The sequence below is a fragment of the Panthera tigris genome, chromosome A1, assembly GCF_018350195.1.
Source record: "Panthera tigris isolate Pti1 chromosome A1, P.tigris_Pti1_mat1.1, whole genome shotgun sequence".
In the NCBI taxonomy this organism is placed as follows: domain Eukaryota; kingdom Metazoa; phylum Chordata; class Mammalia; order Carnivora; family Felidae; genus Panthera; species Panthera tigris.
The window spans coordinates 88,748,971-88,761,614 of record NC_056660.1 but is presented as its reverse complement, the minus strand read 5'-3'; positions in this window follow the sequence as shown (position 1 = coordinate 88,761,614).

Below are 12,644 nucleotides of genomic sequence, written 5' to 3'. Positions count from 1 at the left end.
ACCAACGGAATGGGAAAAGATATTTGCAAACGACATATCAGACAAAGGGCTAGTATCCAAAATCTATAAAGAGCTCACCAAACTCCACACCCGAAAAACAAATAACCCAGTGAAGAAATGGGCAGAAAACATGAATAGACACTTCTCTAAAGAAGACATCCGGATGGCCAACAGGCACATGAAAAGATGCTCAATGTCGCTCCTTATCAGGGAAATACAAATCAAAACCACACTCAGATACCACCTCATGCCAGAGTGGCCAAAATGAACAAATCAGACTATAGATGCTGGCGAGGATGTGTAGAAACGGGAACCCTCTTGCACTGTTGGTGGGAATGCAAATTGGTGCAGCCACTCTGCACCAAACAGAAAAAACAGTGTGGAGGTTCCTCAGAAAATTAAAAATAGACCTACCCTATGACCCAGCAGTAGCACTGCTAGGAATTTACCCAAGGGATACAGGAGTACTGATGCATAGGGGCACTTGTACCCCAATGTATATAGTAGCACTCTCAACAATAGCCAAATTATGGAAAGAGCCTAAATGTCCACCAACTGATGAATGGATCAAGAAATTGTGGTTTATATACACAATGGAGTACTGCGTGGCAATGAGAAAGAATGAAATATGGCCCTTTGTAGCAACGTGGATGGAACTGGAGAGTGTGATGCTAAGTGAAATAAGCCATACAGAGAAAGACAGGTACCATATGTTTTCACTCCTATGTGGATCCTGAGAAACTTAAGAGAAACCCATGGGGGAGTGGAAGAAAAAAAAAAAAAAGAGATTAGAGTGGGAGAGAGCCAAAGCATAAGAGACTCTTAAAAACTGAGAACAAACTGAGGGTTGATGGGGGGTGGGAGGGAGGGGAGGGTGGGTGATGGGTATTGAGGAGGGCACGTTTTGGGATGAGCACTGGGTGTTGTATGGAAACCTATTTGACAATAAATTTCATATATTGAAAAATAAATAAATAAATAAATAATAAATACAAATCCAGTTATTATTCTCATTTTCCCCAACTGTCTTACACAGACAACATATAGATATATTTGGTCTATATGTTTAATCAGCAGGCAAATAAATTCCAAATATTATAATTAGTTGATATATCTCTGGAGTATCTTTTAATTTGTTCGTTCTCTCTCCTTTTATTTTTTCCTTGCAATTTTTTGTGAAAGAAAATGACATTTTTCTGGTAGTCTCCTAGTCTGTATGTTACTGGCTGAATCTCTGTCTTTTTTTTAACGTTTTATTATTTATTTTTGAGAGAGAGTGAGTGTGAGCAGGGGAGGTGCAGAAAAGAGGGAGACAGAGGATCCAAAGAGGGTTCCATGCTGACAGCACAGACTGGCTGAATCTCTTTTAACATGCTTCTCTGTTTCTATATTTCTTGAAAATTGGTAACTGGGACTAGTGGGTTGACAAGATTCAGGGTTTCTCTGTTTGGTTAGTCGTTTTTTTGTTGGTTTGTTTTTTTTGTTTGTTTTTACTTTGCCTACATCCATCCATTTATTAGCAGGGCAATGACATCCTGTTAGCTAGGATACAATGGGAGGTTACTCAGATCAGAGGGCTGTAAGCTATCTGCAGAGGGGAGGAGGGGGAAGATACAGAAACAGGTAAAGAATATCTCTGTTTTGCAGAACAAATAGCTGCTACCAAGGTTGGCCAGGTTTTCCAACCCATACATTTTTGGAGCTAGTTTCAGCCAGATTGGAGCTGAGATGCTGCACAGAAGGCCCCTTTAACTCATTATAATACTAAGATCTCCTCCTATGGGTAGGATTTTCTGCTATTTTTTGAACATACAATATATGCACTAGCATGTTGACATGCTAGCATGCAGTTGAACCAAAGTGGCTAAGCAACAAAATAGTTATTAATTTCCTAATGTATCAAACACTCTGCCCCTGCACTCTCGCACATTGGATAAAAGCTTCAGTGTTTTGAGAAATATCTCCCTGTCTCCTTACTTACTGCAAGTAATAAAAAAGTTTCTGCCCCAAACTTGGGCTGGTCTATTGGCTGATGCACCCTAAGCAGCAGATCCTTTGTGTTCAATGGCAATCCTAACCCCATCCTCACCCCACTGATTATAAGTTAAGTATTATAAAGGAAACTTCTCGTTAAGTATTTGAGTATACTCATATACAGAACATATGTTGATTTTCTCTCTCTTTATTTACCAGTTTTCAAAACAATGACGTGGGTCCCTAGCACCAAATGAAGTTTTGCGTATTTTTTAGTGCCCTTATCATTTGGTAGATTTAGTATTTCAGTCCATTGCACTTATAATTGTCACCGAAGCTCAAATCAGTTCCCCCAAAAAGAGTTGCTTCAGGTTGACCCTAATTCCTCTTGTTGGGCCAGGCGTGTGAGGCTCACTCTCTCCCCAATCAGTCATTTCTCCAGTTTGTGCGCAGAATGGGATTTGTATGACTATACAAATTCTTAACTACAAACCTTTTATTTCTCCATTCCTATTTAATACATTACCATTCCTAACAGTATTACAGCCGCCCTACGTTTTAGGTTTAACTCTAAGACATCCTAAACTAAGAGCTCCAACCAAGAACCTAATTTCTCTGCGTCAAAGGGCAGCAGGGCCGCCAGAACCAGTGAGATGCGGTCCGCCCGGCCTCCTAGAGCGGAATCCGAACTGCGCTGGAGGGCCTTGCGAGCGCTGCTCCTTAGCATCCCCTCTGCCTTGGTTCCGGGGGCGCAAAGCCAGGCCAAAGGACCACGGGTCGTCCGAGGCGGAGGCAAGGGCTACGTGGCTGCAGGGGGAAAAGGACGGGCACTTGTCTGCCGGGGCGCCTACAAGTTCTGCAGGTTGCGGACCCACGCGCAGAACGCGAGGTGGCTGGCCCGCCTAACCCTAAGGTGGAGTAGAGGGGAAGTGGCGGGAGTTTGGCCGGAAGGCTGACTGCCCTGTCCTCTCTGCGGCTCCCTGGTTGGGATCCGAGAAGTTGCACCTACAGTGTGAGCTCCGCGGCGTCCTTTTCGGAGAAGAAAACTTTCCATGGTGGCAGGGTGGAATTTTGCTTTATTTTACCCTTTGGAAAGTTGAAGGGTTGTTTAAATGGGGGAAGGAGGTAAAAAGAAGAGATTGTTGAATTTCGCATTCTTCATGTGGCCATTTCAGCCTCTGAGGGGAACCAGAATGTGCCACCCTTAAATATGGCACTTTGGCATAAGGATTGTTTTGAACTGAAGTCACTTGAGAATCACCAGATGGAGAAAGAGTTCTGTGCCCACATGCACCTAAGAGCAGGGCATAAATTTCCTCCCATGAAGGTGTGCAGCTGTATCAGGAAGAGTGCCTCTTACCAGAGGTGGAGTAGGAACCTCAGATAAGTCTGCATAAGCAAGCCTGCCCCTTATCTTCATCGGTTCCTCCTTATATTTCCTAGTTATATCCCTTGAAAGCGAAAACATCTTTCCTGTAAGAAAGTTACATAAGCTCTCAAATCTAACATTGCAATTGAACTTTTCCCTGTACTCCTCTGTGAAATTTGAATAAAATTGTATGCCGTTTTCTCCTGTTAATTTGTCTTTTGTGAGTTGACTTCACATGCTACTAGTCACTAAATAGACAACAGAGGAAAGGTTTTTCTCCTTGACACCTGTGATGCATAGTTACCAATTCAAAGTGAGTCATAAAGTCCTTTTAAGCTCACAAATCCATCCCTTTTAGAATGCTAGAGACCCCCCCTACTATCTGCAAAGTCTGAGTAGTGTTACCATGGAAAACCTGGGTCTGTTCTCCCAACACTTTATATTTCTGTAGCTTTAATATTTCTATGTACATTTTATCTTTGCATCAGTGGAGAATCAGGCTTACCCTACGTAGTAGAGTTCTCCAGAGGAACAGAAACAAGAGGAGAGAGAGACAGATAAGAAATTGGCGTATGCAATTATGGAGGCCAGGAGGTCTCAAGATCAGCACAAGTTAGCACCCTTGAGACCCAGAAAAAGCCACTGTTTCAGTTCCAATCCAAAGATAGAGGAAAAGGCTAATGTTCTAGTTTGAAGGCCATCAGGCAGGAAGAATTCTCTCTTATTTGCAGGAGGGTCAGCCTTTTTGTTCTGTTCAGGCCCTCAATTAATTAGATGAGTGCCAGCCAAATCAGGAAGGGTAATCTGCTTTACTCGGGCTACCAACTGAAATGTGACTCTCATCCAGAAACACCCTCACAGACATGTGAGTAATGTTTGACCAAATATCTGTGCACCCCATGGCCTAGTCAAGTTGCCACAAAACTAACCATCACGCCCCAATTTTCTGCTCTGCCATCACCAGCCAGTTGCCTTTAGATCCTCCTATGTGCTGCTTCATGGTAACAGCAAGACAGGAGGAGCTCTAGTCATCATATGGGCCTTGAAGCAGGAAGAAGAGGGAACAGGCAATATCAACCAGCTCCTGTGCTGGTTTCCTTTTTTTTTTTTTATTTTAAGAAAAATCTTTCCTGAATCCACATCAGACTTCCCCCCAACCACCTCCATGGCCCACAATGCTCACCTTGACCTTTGGCTGCAAGAAGGTGGAGAGGTGGTGGGGGTTGGTTGGGAAATTAAATATCAAGAAAAGCAGAATAAGAATCCTTGTGCTTGGCTATCTTATATGAATCATAATTGATCTGAGCTAATAATCTGGGGGCTCTTTTAGCCAAGAAGGGAGATGGAATGCCTAAGGGATACAACAGTATCAGGCATAGTTCACAAAATCCCCATCTAGCCCTGCCTCTCTCAGACTGCACCCTTTGCATCTTTGGGGTTTGGGATGGTTACAAACTCAATCACATTTGTGTACACAATTTATTGGCTTATCTTTTAAAACTTGATTCTCTTTATTATGCCTGAACTTTAATACTTTCATTCCCAGATGACAGACTTTCTTCTCCCATTTCTGTGTCTCTTGGGGTTGGGGGGAGGATGCATTGCCATGGACTCTTTGCATGGTTGAATCGAAACTTCTCAAGGTGGGGGATGGTGGTCCTGGTACTGACATCAGTCTTGGTGGCTATGTGGATACGCCCAGATCCTGGGGGGAAACCACTCATTTCAAGAGCAGGTCCCCTCCCTGTTGCAATCAGAGGACTCACCTTACCCTCCTACACTGGTTCTGGCCAATGTCCTGGATGTGCTCACAGATGATGCCTGTGCCACCCCCTGCCCTCTACCAGCCCATCTTCTGACCTAGTGTTCAATGCAGTGCCCTGTCTTAGACTGGACCAAGGGACATTTCTGTGGGACGCAGATGAGACATTGCTGTTTTCATGATTCACATGTTTTATGATTCCCCACGCCTGAAGAATGAAGTCCCAGGAACTGAAGTTTAGGATTTCTAACCAAAGACGGGATCCAACTGCAATTTTTCCTGCCGCCTCCCCACAGTCTGATCTATCACTAAGTCCTGTATGTGGAACTCTTCCTTCAAAACACAGGCACATGCACAACACACACACATATACACACACACCTGGTTTATGTCATCCTGGGCATGATCACTGCCTGCCCTGCTCTAGTTGCTACTCCCACAAGGATAGATGGCATTAACTTTCTCTCCTGGGGATGCTTTCCTATCCACCTCCCCCTTTTTCCCATGCTACCACTTTGCTTTTGCACTGAATACTGTGTCTAGAGCAATCACTTATATGTCTAAATCTTAGAATACTAAGAATTCATGGTCTGGGTTAGTTGTAGGACTGCTGCAATAATTAATGCTACTTGGACATGAGAATGGTAGACAGGACAATGCCCATAACAGAACCTTTTCTAAATCATAATTTATATGGTAAAATAAAGTATTGCAAATCAGTAGGGGATATAAACAATGAGTAAGTAGTAATGGGGCAATCAGCTCTTTGAAGGGGAGGGAAATTCATGTTCTAAAATGAATTCTAGGAAAACTGTTGTGGTTTTGAAATATGTTCATAACTTATTTTATATTCATCCTTTCAAGATATGGAGCTTAATTCCCCTCTCCTTGTGTGTGGGCTGGACTTAGTGATTTGCTTCTAACAAATAGCATAGGGCAGCTTCAGAGACTAGGGCATAAAAAGCACCATGGCTTCTTCCTGGCTCTCTCTCTGATCACTTTCTGCCATGCCAGGGGACACTCTAACAGGGCTGTGGAGAGAGACCCGTGGTGAGGAACTGAGGTCACTTGCAAACAGCCATGTGGGGAGCCATCTTGGAAACATCCTTCAACCCCAGGCACACCTTCAAACTGATGCAGCCCTAGCCAACATCTTGACCACAGTCTCATGAGACACCTAAAGTCAGAACCACTCAGTTAAGATGTTTTCAAATTCTGGGGCACCTGGGTGGTTCAGTCAGTTGAGGATCCAACATTTGATTTCAGTTCAGGTCATGATCCCAGTGTGGTGGGATACAGTCCTGCATCACAGGCTCTGCCCTGAACATGGAGCCCTCTTGGGATTTTCTCTCTCTCCCTCTGCCCTTCCCTCAAGCATGCATGTGCTTGCTCACTCCTCTCTCTCTCTCTCTCTCTCAAAAAAAAGGTGTTTTCAAATTCTGACCCAAAGAAACTGTGAGATAATGTTTGTTGTTTTAAGCCACTAAGTTTTGAGAAGTAGTATGTTAAACAGCAACAGATAACTAATACAAAGATTAAACAGTAAAATATAAAGAAAATAAATTAAAAGACAACATAAGTGAGTCTTGGAGGGGAAAGGACTCTCTAAAGTTTAATGAAAGATTCCTGAGCTACCTGAATATAAATGTCACCAGTCCATGTAATAGATGAGGCCTCACTGGCCACCCCATTTGGTGATGACAGCTTGTGGTGCAAGAGTACAGTGTGGCCATAGGGCCTCTCTCTTTCCCACTTTTTGGGATTACCTGACTGTGGCAAGACTATTAGTGTTCACCAAATACCCACAAGCTCCTCCACTTCCCAGCCACCTTTGCAGTTAGAATGGAGCTTTGTGACTTGGTTCTGGCCAAAGAGACATGGGCCTCAGTGATATAAGGCACTTCTAGGCCTGCCCCTTAAAAATATCCCATAGTTTCTTCAAGTTTTCTATTCCCCTATACTGACAATAGTGAAGTCCACATATTCTAGATGTTACGGCTGGAAGATGGAGGAGGACAGTCTGGTCTGCATAGAACTTTACATGAGCAACTAATAAACATTCTTGTGTTCAGTCACTGAGATGGAGGGTTTATGTGTTACTGCCACCTAGTCTATCCCATCCTGACTAAACCATTGCCTCTTTCTAGTTCTTGTCTCTGGGTCATTGAGGTATTCCATATATTTCCCAGGACCAGTCCAGGTTGTGTGCATTTCTACACTTCTGTCCCCTTCAGCTTAGTTACAGTGCTTTGAATAGACAGATTATCACCAGAGTTTTAGGGACTGTGATGCCCACCATACAGGTACAAAAATGGACCTGAGCCTTTCCCACAATTTTCTATGGCCCATCCAAGACCAAGCTATCACATTTCACAAGACTTCAGTATTGAGAGAACAACCTACCACTGGCTACAGACCCTGGGCCCCTACCAGGTACCTCCAGCTAGCTCCTGGCCTGCTCCCCGAGTGCTTCTCTGGGCTACAAAAGAACCAGATCCCGGGAGAGGAAGAAGTCAACCTATGACCCAGCATAAAGTCTCACTTCCAAAATCCTCGGGTCCTGCCTCTTCCCCAGTGAATGAAGGGGGATGATCCACTCCCTTCAGGTCCCAAAGTCTGCAGGAGTATGACCACAGTAACAATGCTAGTTAATACTGATATAGTGTTTAGCGTATGGCAGGCCTTAGGGTATGTTCTAAGTGCTTTACATATAATAATTTAATTTTCACAACAACCCTATAAAGTAGGTACTCTTACTACCTATTTTCCTCATGAGAAAGCTGAGAAGTTAAGTACCAGAGCAGATTTACATAGCTACCTAGTTCCATAAGAAACCCCGAGCCCAATACTGATTGGAAGAGAAGCACTTTAGAGCAGGATGTCATTTTCCAAGAGCTCACCCTCCAAATTAGAAAAACGAAGCACAGTTCCTCTGGTTTTCAACTTCCCCAAGGTCTCATATAACTAAGTTAGTCCATGTGTACAACATGGAGTTGAATTCTGTCTCTTTTTAAAAAACATTTCCTTCCTCCTACCAAGTTGGCATAGGCCTGGGTGGCATCTCAGTGACCTCTTACTTGGTCTTGGTGCCCTCCAGTCTGTGAGTGACAATGGGAGAAAAATGGCATCTCCAAGAGGAGACCAAGAAGTTGGGCTTGGACCAGAAAGTGCCAAAGACATTCTCAGGACAGAACATTTCAAAGATGTTAAAGATCCCAGCTTCAAGACTGCCCAGTTGTGTGTCCTTGGGCAATCACTTACCTTCTCTGTTTCCTTACCTGTAGAACAGTGTTATATATACAGTGCCTGCCATATATATAGTTGTTAAGAAGCAGTATATTGTTGTAGGTTGCGATCACTTATGAACTCTGGACAGCAAAAACAGGATCAAAACAAATTTATTACGGCCGGGCCAGACGGGAAAATACAACAGGTCCCGAAAGTCTGGCCCCAAACAAGCTTTGGGAATGTCTTATGTAGGCTGTATCGACCACTCGGGTTGCAAAGGGTGGCAATTTGAAAGGGCGGGCACCAATCACACAATCCTGAAGAATTGTAAAATATAACTTGTTGACTCTAGCTAGTTGAAAGCTGAATCATGTTGTTTACAATATTAGTCTTTTATCTAGTTCGAACAGGATGAGGGGCCCGAGAATGGGGAAGGGTGTTTACGCCAAGCAGGTTTACAGAAGCTCAAACAAGCAGTTAAGAGTGAGTTTTATCTCTCGGTAACTCAGCAAATGTGGTGTTTTTTTTTTTTTAATTTTTTTTAATGTTTTATTTATTTTTGAGAGAGAGACAGAGCATGAATGGGGGAGGGGCAGAGAGAGAGGGAGACACAGAATCGGAAGCAGGCTCCAGGCTCTGAGCCATCAGCCCAGAGCCCGACGCGGGGCTTGAACTCACGGACCGCGAGATGGTGACCTGAGCTGAAGTCGGACGCTTAACCGCTTAACCGACTGAGCCACCCAGGTGCCCCTCAGCAAATGTGGTTTTAAGCAGAACTAATATTTAGGGAACAGGAGCAGCACTTCTATGAGAGCCCAAAACAAACACTGGTTCAGCATCTCATACTCTGGGGTCCTTCTAAGCTTACATAAGTCATAGTTTACTCTTGGGCTACAGGAGGCTAGCTATGTTTGCCCTTTACAATATCAATATATGCAGACTACTTAGAACAGAACCTGCCACAAAATAAGCACCATAAAAGTGCTCACTATTGTTAATTATCATTATAGATAATATTATCATTGTAGTTTCAGTCAGGACTTCTGGAACAAAGACACACCCCCTTTTGCACAGGACCCAAAAATGAGAATGGTAGTTGGGCTACTATTACTTCTAGATCTTTTTCAGGGACTGTGAGTAATCCCTAAGAACCTCTGATAATTCAGGTATCTCCAGGTTCATTCCTATCTCTCTGGCAGCTCAGCAGTGTACCTGCACACACACATTTTATGCATCCATTTAAATCTTCCATCTGTGAAAGGAACTCACTGACATTAAAAACATTAGCATTATTTATGGCAAGTTCAAAAGGTGAATTTCTTTGATACAGAATATGTTCCTATGGTAAGCAAAAATTCCACAAAAGATTTTAAGATGACACTAGATCTAAGGAGGGGAGGTGGTCTCTGGATATCACTGAAAGGATAAGCAAATTCAACCACCAAATATGATTTTTTGTTTTGCCTGCAAATTTAGGAAAAAACAAACCTCCTAAAACCTAATTCTGAGGAGGCAAGTGTGTAAAGAGCTCTATACTTATGGTTGTGGGCTTCACACTCTCAAAAAACAAATAAACATTTAAAAAAAAAAAAGACTCAGACACTTAACTGAGCCATCCAGACACCCCTACAATAATTTATTTTATAACTTCCTTACTTTGGCCTTCAGGTTTTTGTTTTTCAATCTTTTACTTTTAAAAATGCTGCAGTGAATGACATTTTCATACAGCATTTCATGGGTGTGTAATTTCTAGAGTAGAACTGATGCAGCAAAGTACCACACTGCCAAGTACCTCTTTGGAGGTTGAGAGGGTCTGCGCTCCCAACAGCAGGGCAAAGTGAGGGCTTTCCCCCCTGTTCTTATGCTCACAATCTGTTATTAAAGTTTTTGATACTTGCTATTATGATAAGACAAAAATGGTATATCTGTGTTTTTAGGGTTTGCATTTTTAAAATGTTTTTTTTAATGTTTATGTATTTTTGAGAGATAAAGAGAGACAGAACTTGAGTGGGGGAGGGGCAGAGAGAGAGAGACACACACGTAATCTGAAGCAGGCTCCAGGCTCTGAGAAGTCAGCACAGAGCCTGACAAGGGGCTGAAACCCACGAACTGCAAGGTCATAACCTGAGCTGAAATCAGATGCTTAACCAACTGGGCCACCCAGGTAACCCTCGTGTATAGCACTTTTAATATATCATGCCACTCCCTTCTAGCTTACCAAGTTTCTGTTGAAAAATCTCCTGTAGGTTTATGGGTTTTCTGTTGGTAGTTGCTGATTTTTTTGTCCTGTGGCTTTTAAATTTTTTTCTTTATCACCATATTTTGCAAATTTAATTACAAATATTTTGGTGTGGGTCTGTCTTTGTTCATTCTGATGGGAGTTCTCTGTGCCTTCTGGATCTGGATATCTGGATCTATTTCCTTCCCTGGATTAAGGAAGTTTTCAGCTATCATTTGTTCAAATAAATTTCCTGCCCCCCTTTCTCTCTCTTCTTCATCTGGGACTCCTATAATATGAATATTATTAGGTTTGATGCAGTCACTGAGTTCCCTAGGTCTATTCTTGTTTTTGCACAATTCCTTTTTCTCTCTTTCATTCAGCTTCATAACTTTCCACTATTCTGTCTTCTCAGTCATTAATTTGTTTCTCTGCTTCTTAGCCTGCTGTTCATTCCATCAAGCATGTTTTCATTTATTATGCCCTTTATCTCTGCTATGTTATTCCTATCTCTGTATTAAAGGGTCCCACTCACGTCTTCCACTTTTTCCTCAAGTCCAGTGAGTTTTCTTATGATCATTGCTTTAAATTCTCTATCAGGCATCTTACTTACATCTCTTTCACTTAGATCTCTGGCCATGCCCTTGTCCTGTTCTTTAATTTAGGATAAATTGCTCTTTCTCCTCATTTATGTGTCTGTTTATGTAGATTAAGAAAGTCAGCTATGTTTTCTGCTCTTGAAAGTAGTGACTTTACGAAGAGGTCCTGGAGTGCCTGCCCTGTAGTATAGTGTCTTCTGTTCACCAGAACCTGGCACTTCAAGTGAATATCCTATGTGTAATGCTTATTGCCCTATTGGGTCTCAGTCACTTTTCCTTCAGTGCAGTTGTTCTTTGCTGACAGTCTTCCTGTTGTGGGCTATGCTTAGTCTCTATAGTGTTAGTAGGACCCAGGCAGGCCAGCTCTGAGGGGGTGTGTCTGCTGTGGAATTTGGGAGTGGGGCAGAAATGTAAGCAAAATTTGAATTGGGCCACTAGTCCTATGACAGATCCCTGGAAGTGTTGCAGTGGCTGGAGGCTAAGTGCCAGGGCAGCCATGTGCACAAGGCTGGGTATGGCGCATATCAATGGCCAGGTATGGTGTGGGACAGTGGCTGGAGAGGCTCAGCTGGGCGTAGCATGGAGGCTGGGCAGGATGTGCTGTGGCATCTGTGCACCATGTGACTGGGTGGGATGCTGGCATGGCTTTAATAAAATTTACCCCAAGCCCAGGGCCGAGGCCAGCAGGCTTGGAGTGGGCTAGTCTTTAGGAGAACTTGTGGGCTTGGCACACTGCTGGAAAGTTAGGTAGCAAGTGTTTGTGCAGCCCTGTCTCCCACAGGTGACTCTGTGTTTATGTTGGGGCTGGGGAAGAAAAATGACACCTGCCAGCTCCCCTGTTTTTGGAGAAATCTCCTAACACACTCTGAAAGCAGTGTGAACATATCTGTCTCCCATTTGCCCCTGGTGTTGCGATAACTGTTGTTTTCATGTTGCCTCTCCACACAGGCTGCTGTCTCTTTAAGGGTGGCAACCCAGCTATCACTCACCCTCCCAACCTGCCCAGTGTTGAGAGAGCCTGCCCAGTGTTGAGAGAGCTGACTTCAAGTTCCAGGCCCCAAGTCCCACTGTTTTTACAAACTCAAGCAATTCTGCCCCTCTGTGTTTTTTTGTTTGTTTTTTGTTTTTACTTTTTATTTAAATTTTAGTTAACATACAGTGCAGTATTGGTTTCAAGAGTAGAATTCAGTGATTCATGACTTTACATACAACACCCAGTGCTAATCACAAGTGCCCTCCTTACTACCAATCACCCGTGTGGCCCATCCCCCACACACCTCCCCCATCAACTCTCAGTTCTCTGTCGTTAAGAGCCTCTTGTTTGTTTCCCTCTCTTCTCTTTCCCCCCCTTCTCCTATGTTCATCTGTTGTTTCTTAAATTCCACATATGAGTAAAATCATATGGTATTTGTCTTTCTCTGCTGACTTATTTCACTTAGCATAATACACTCTAGTGTGCCCCATGTGAGCTCCTGCTGTGAGGGTCCATTTCTC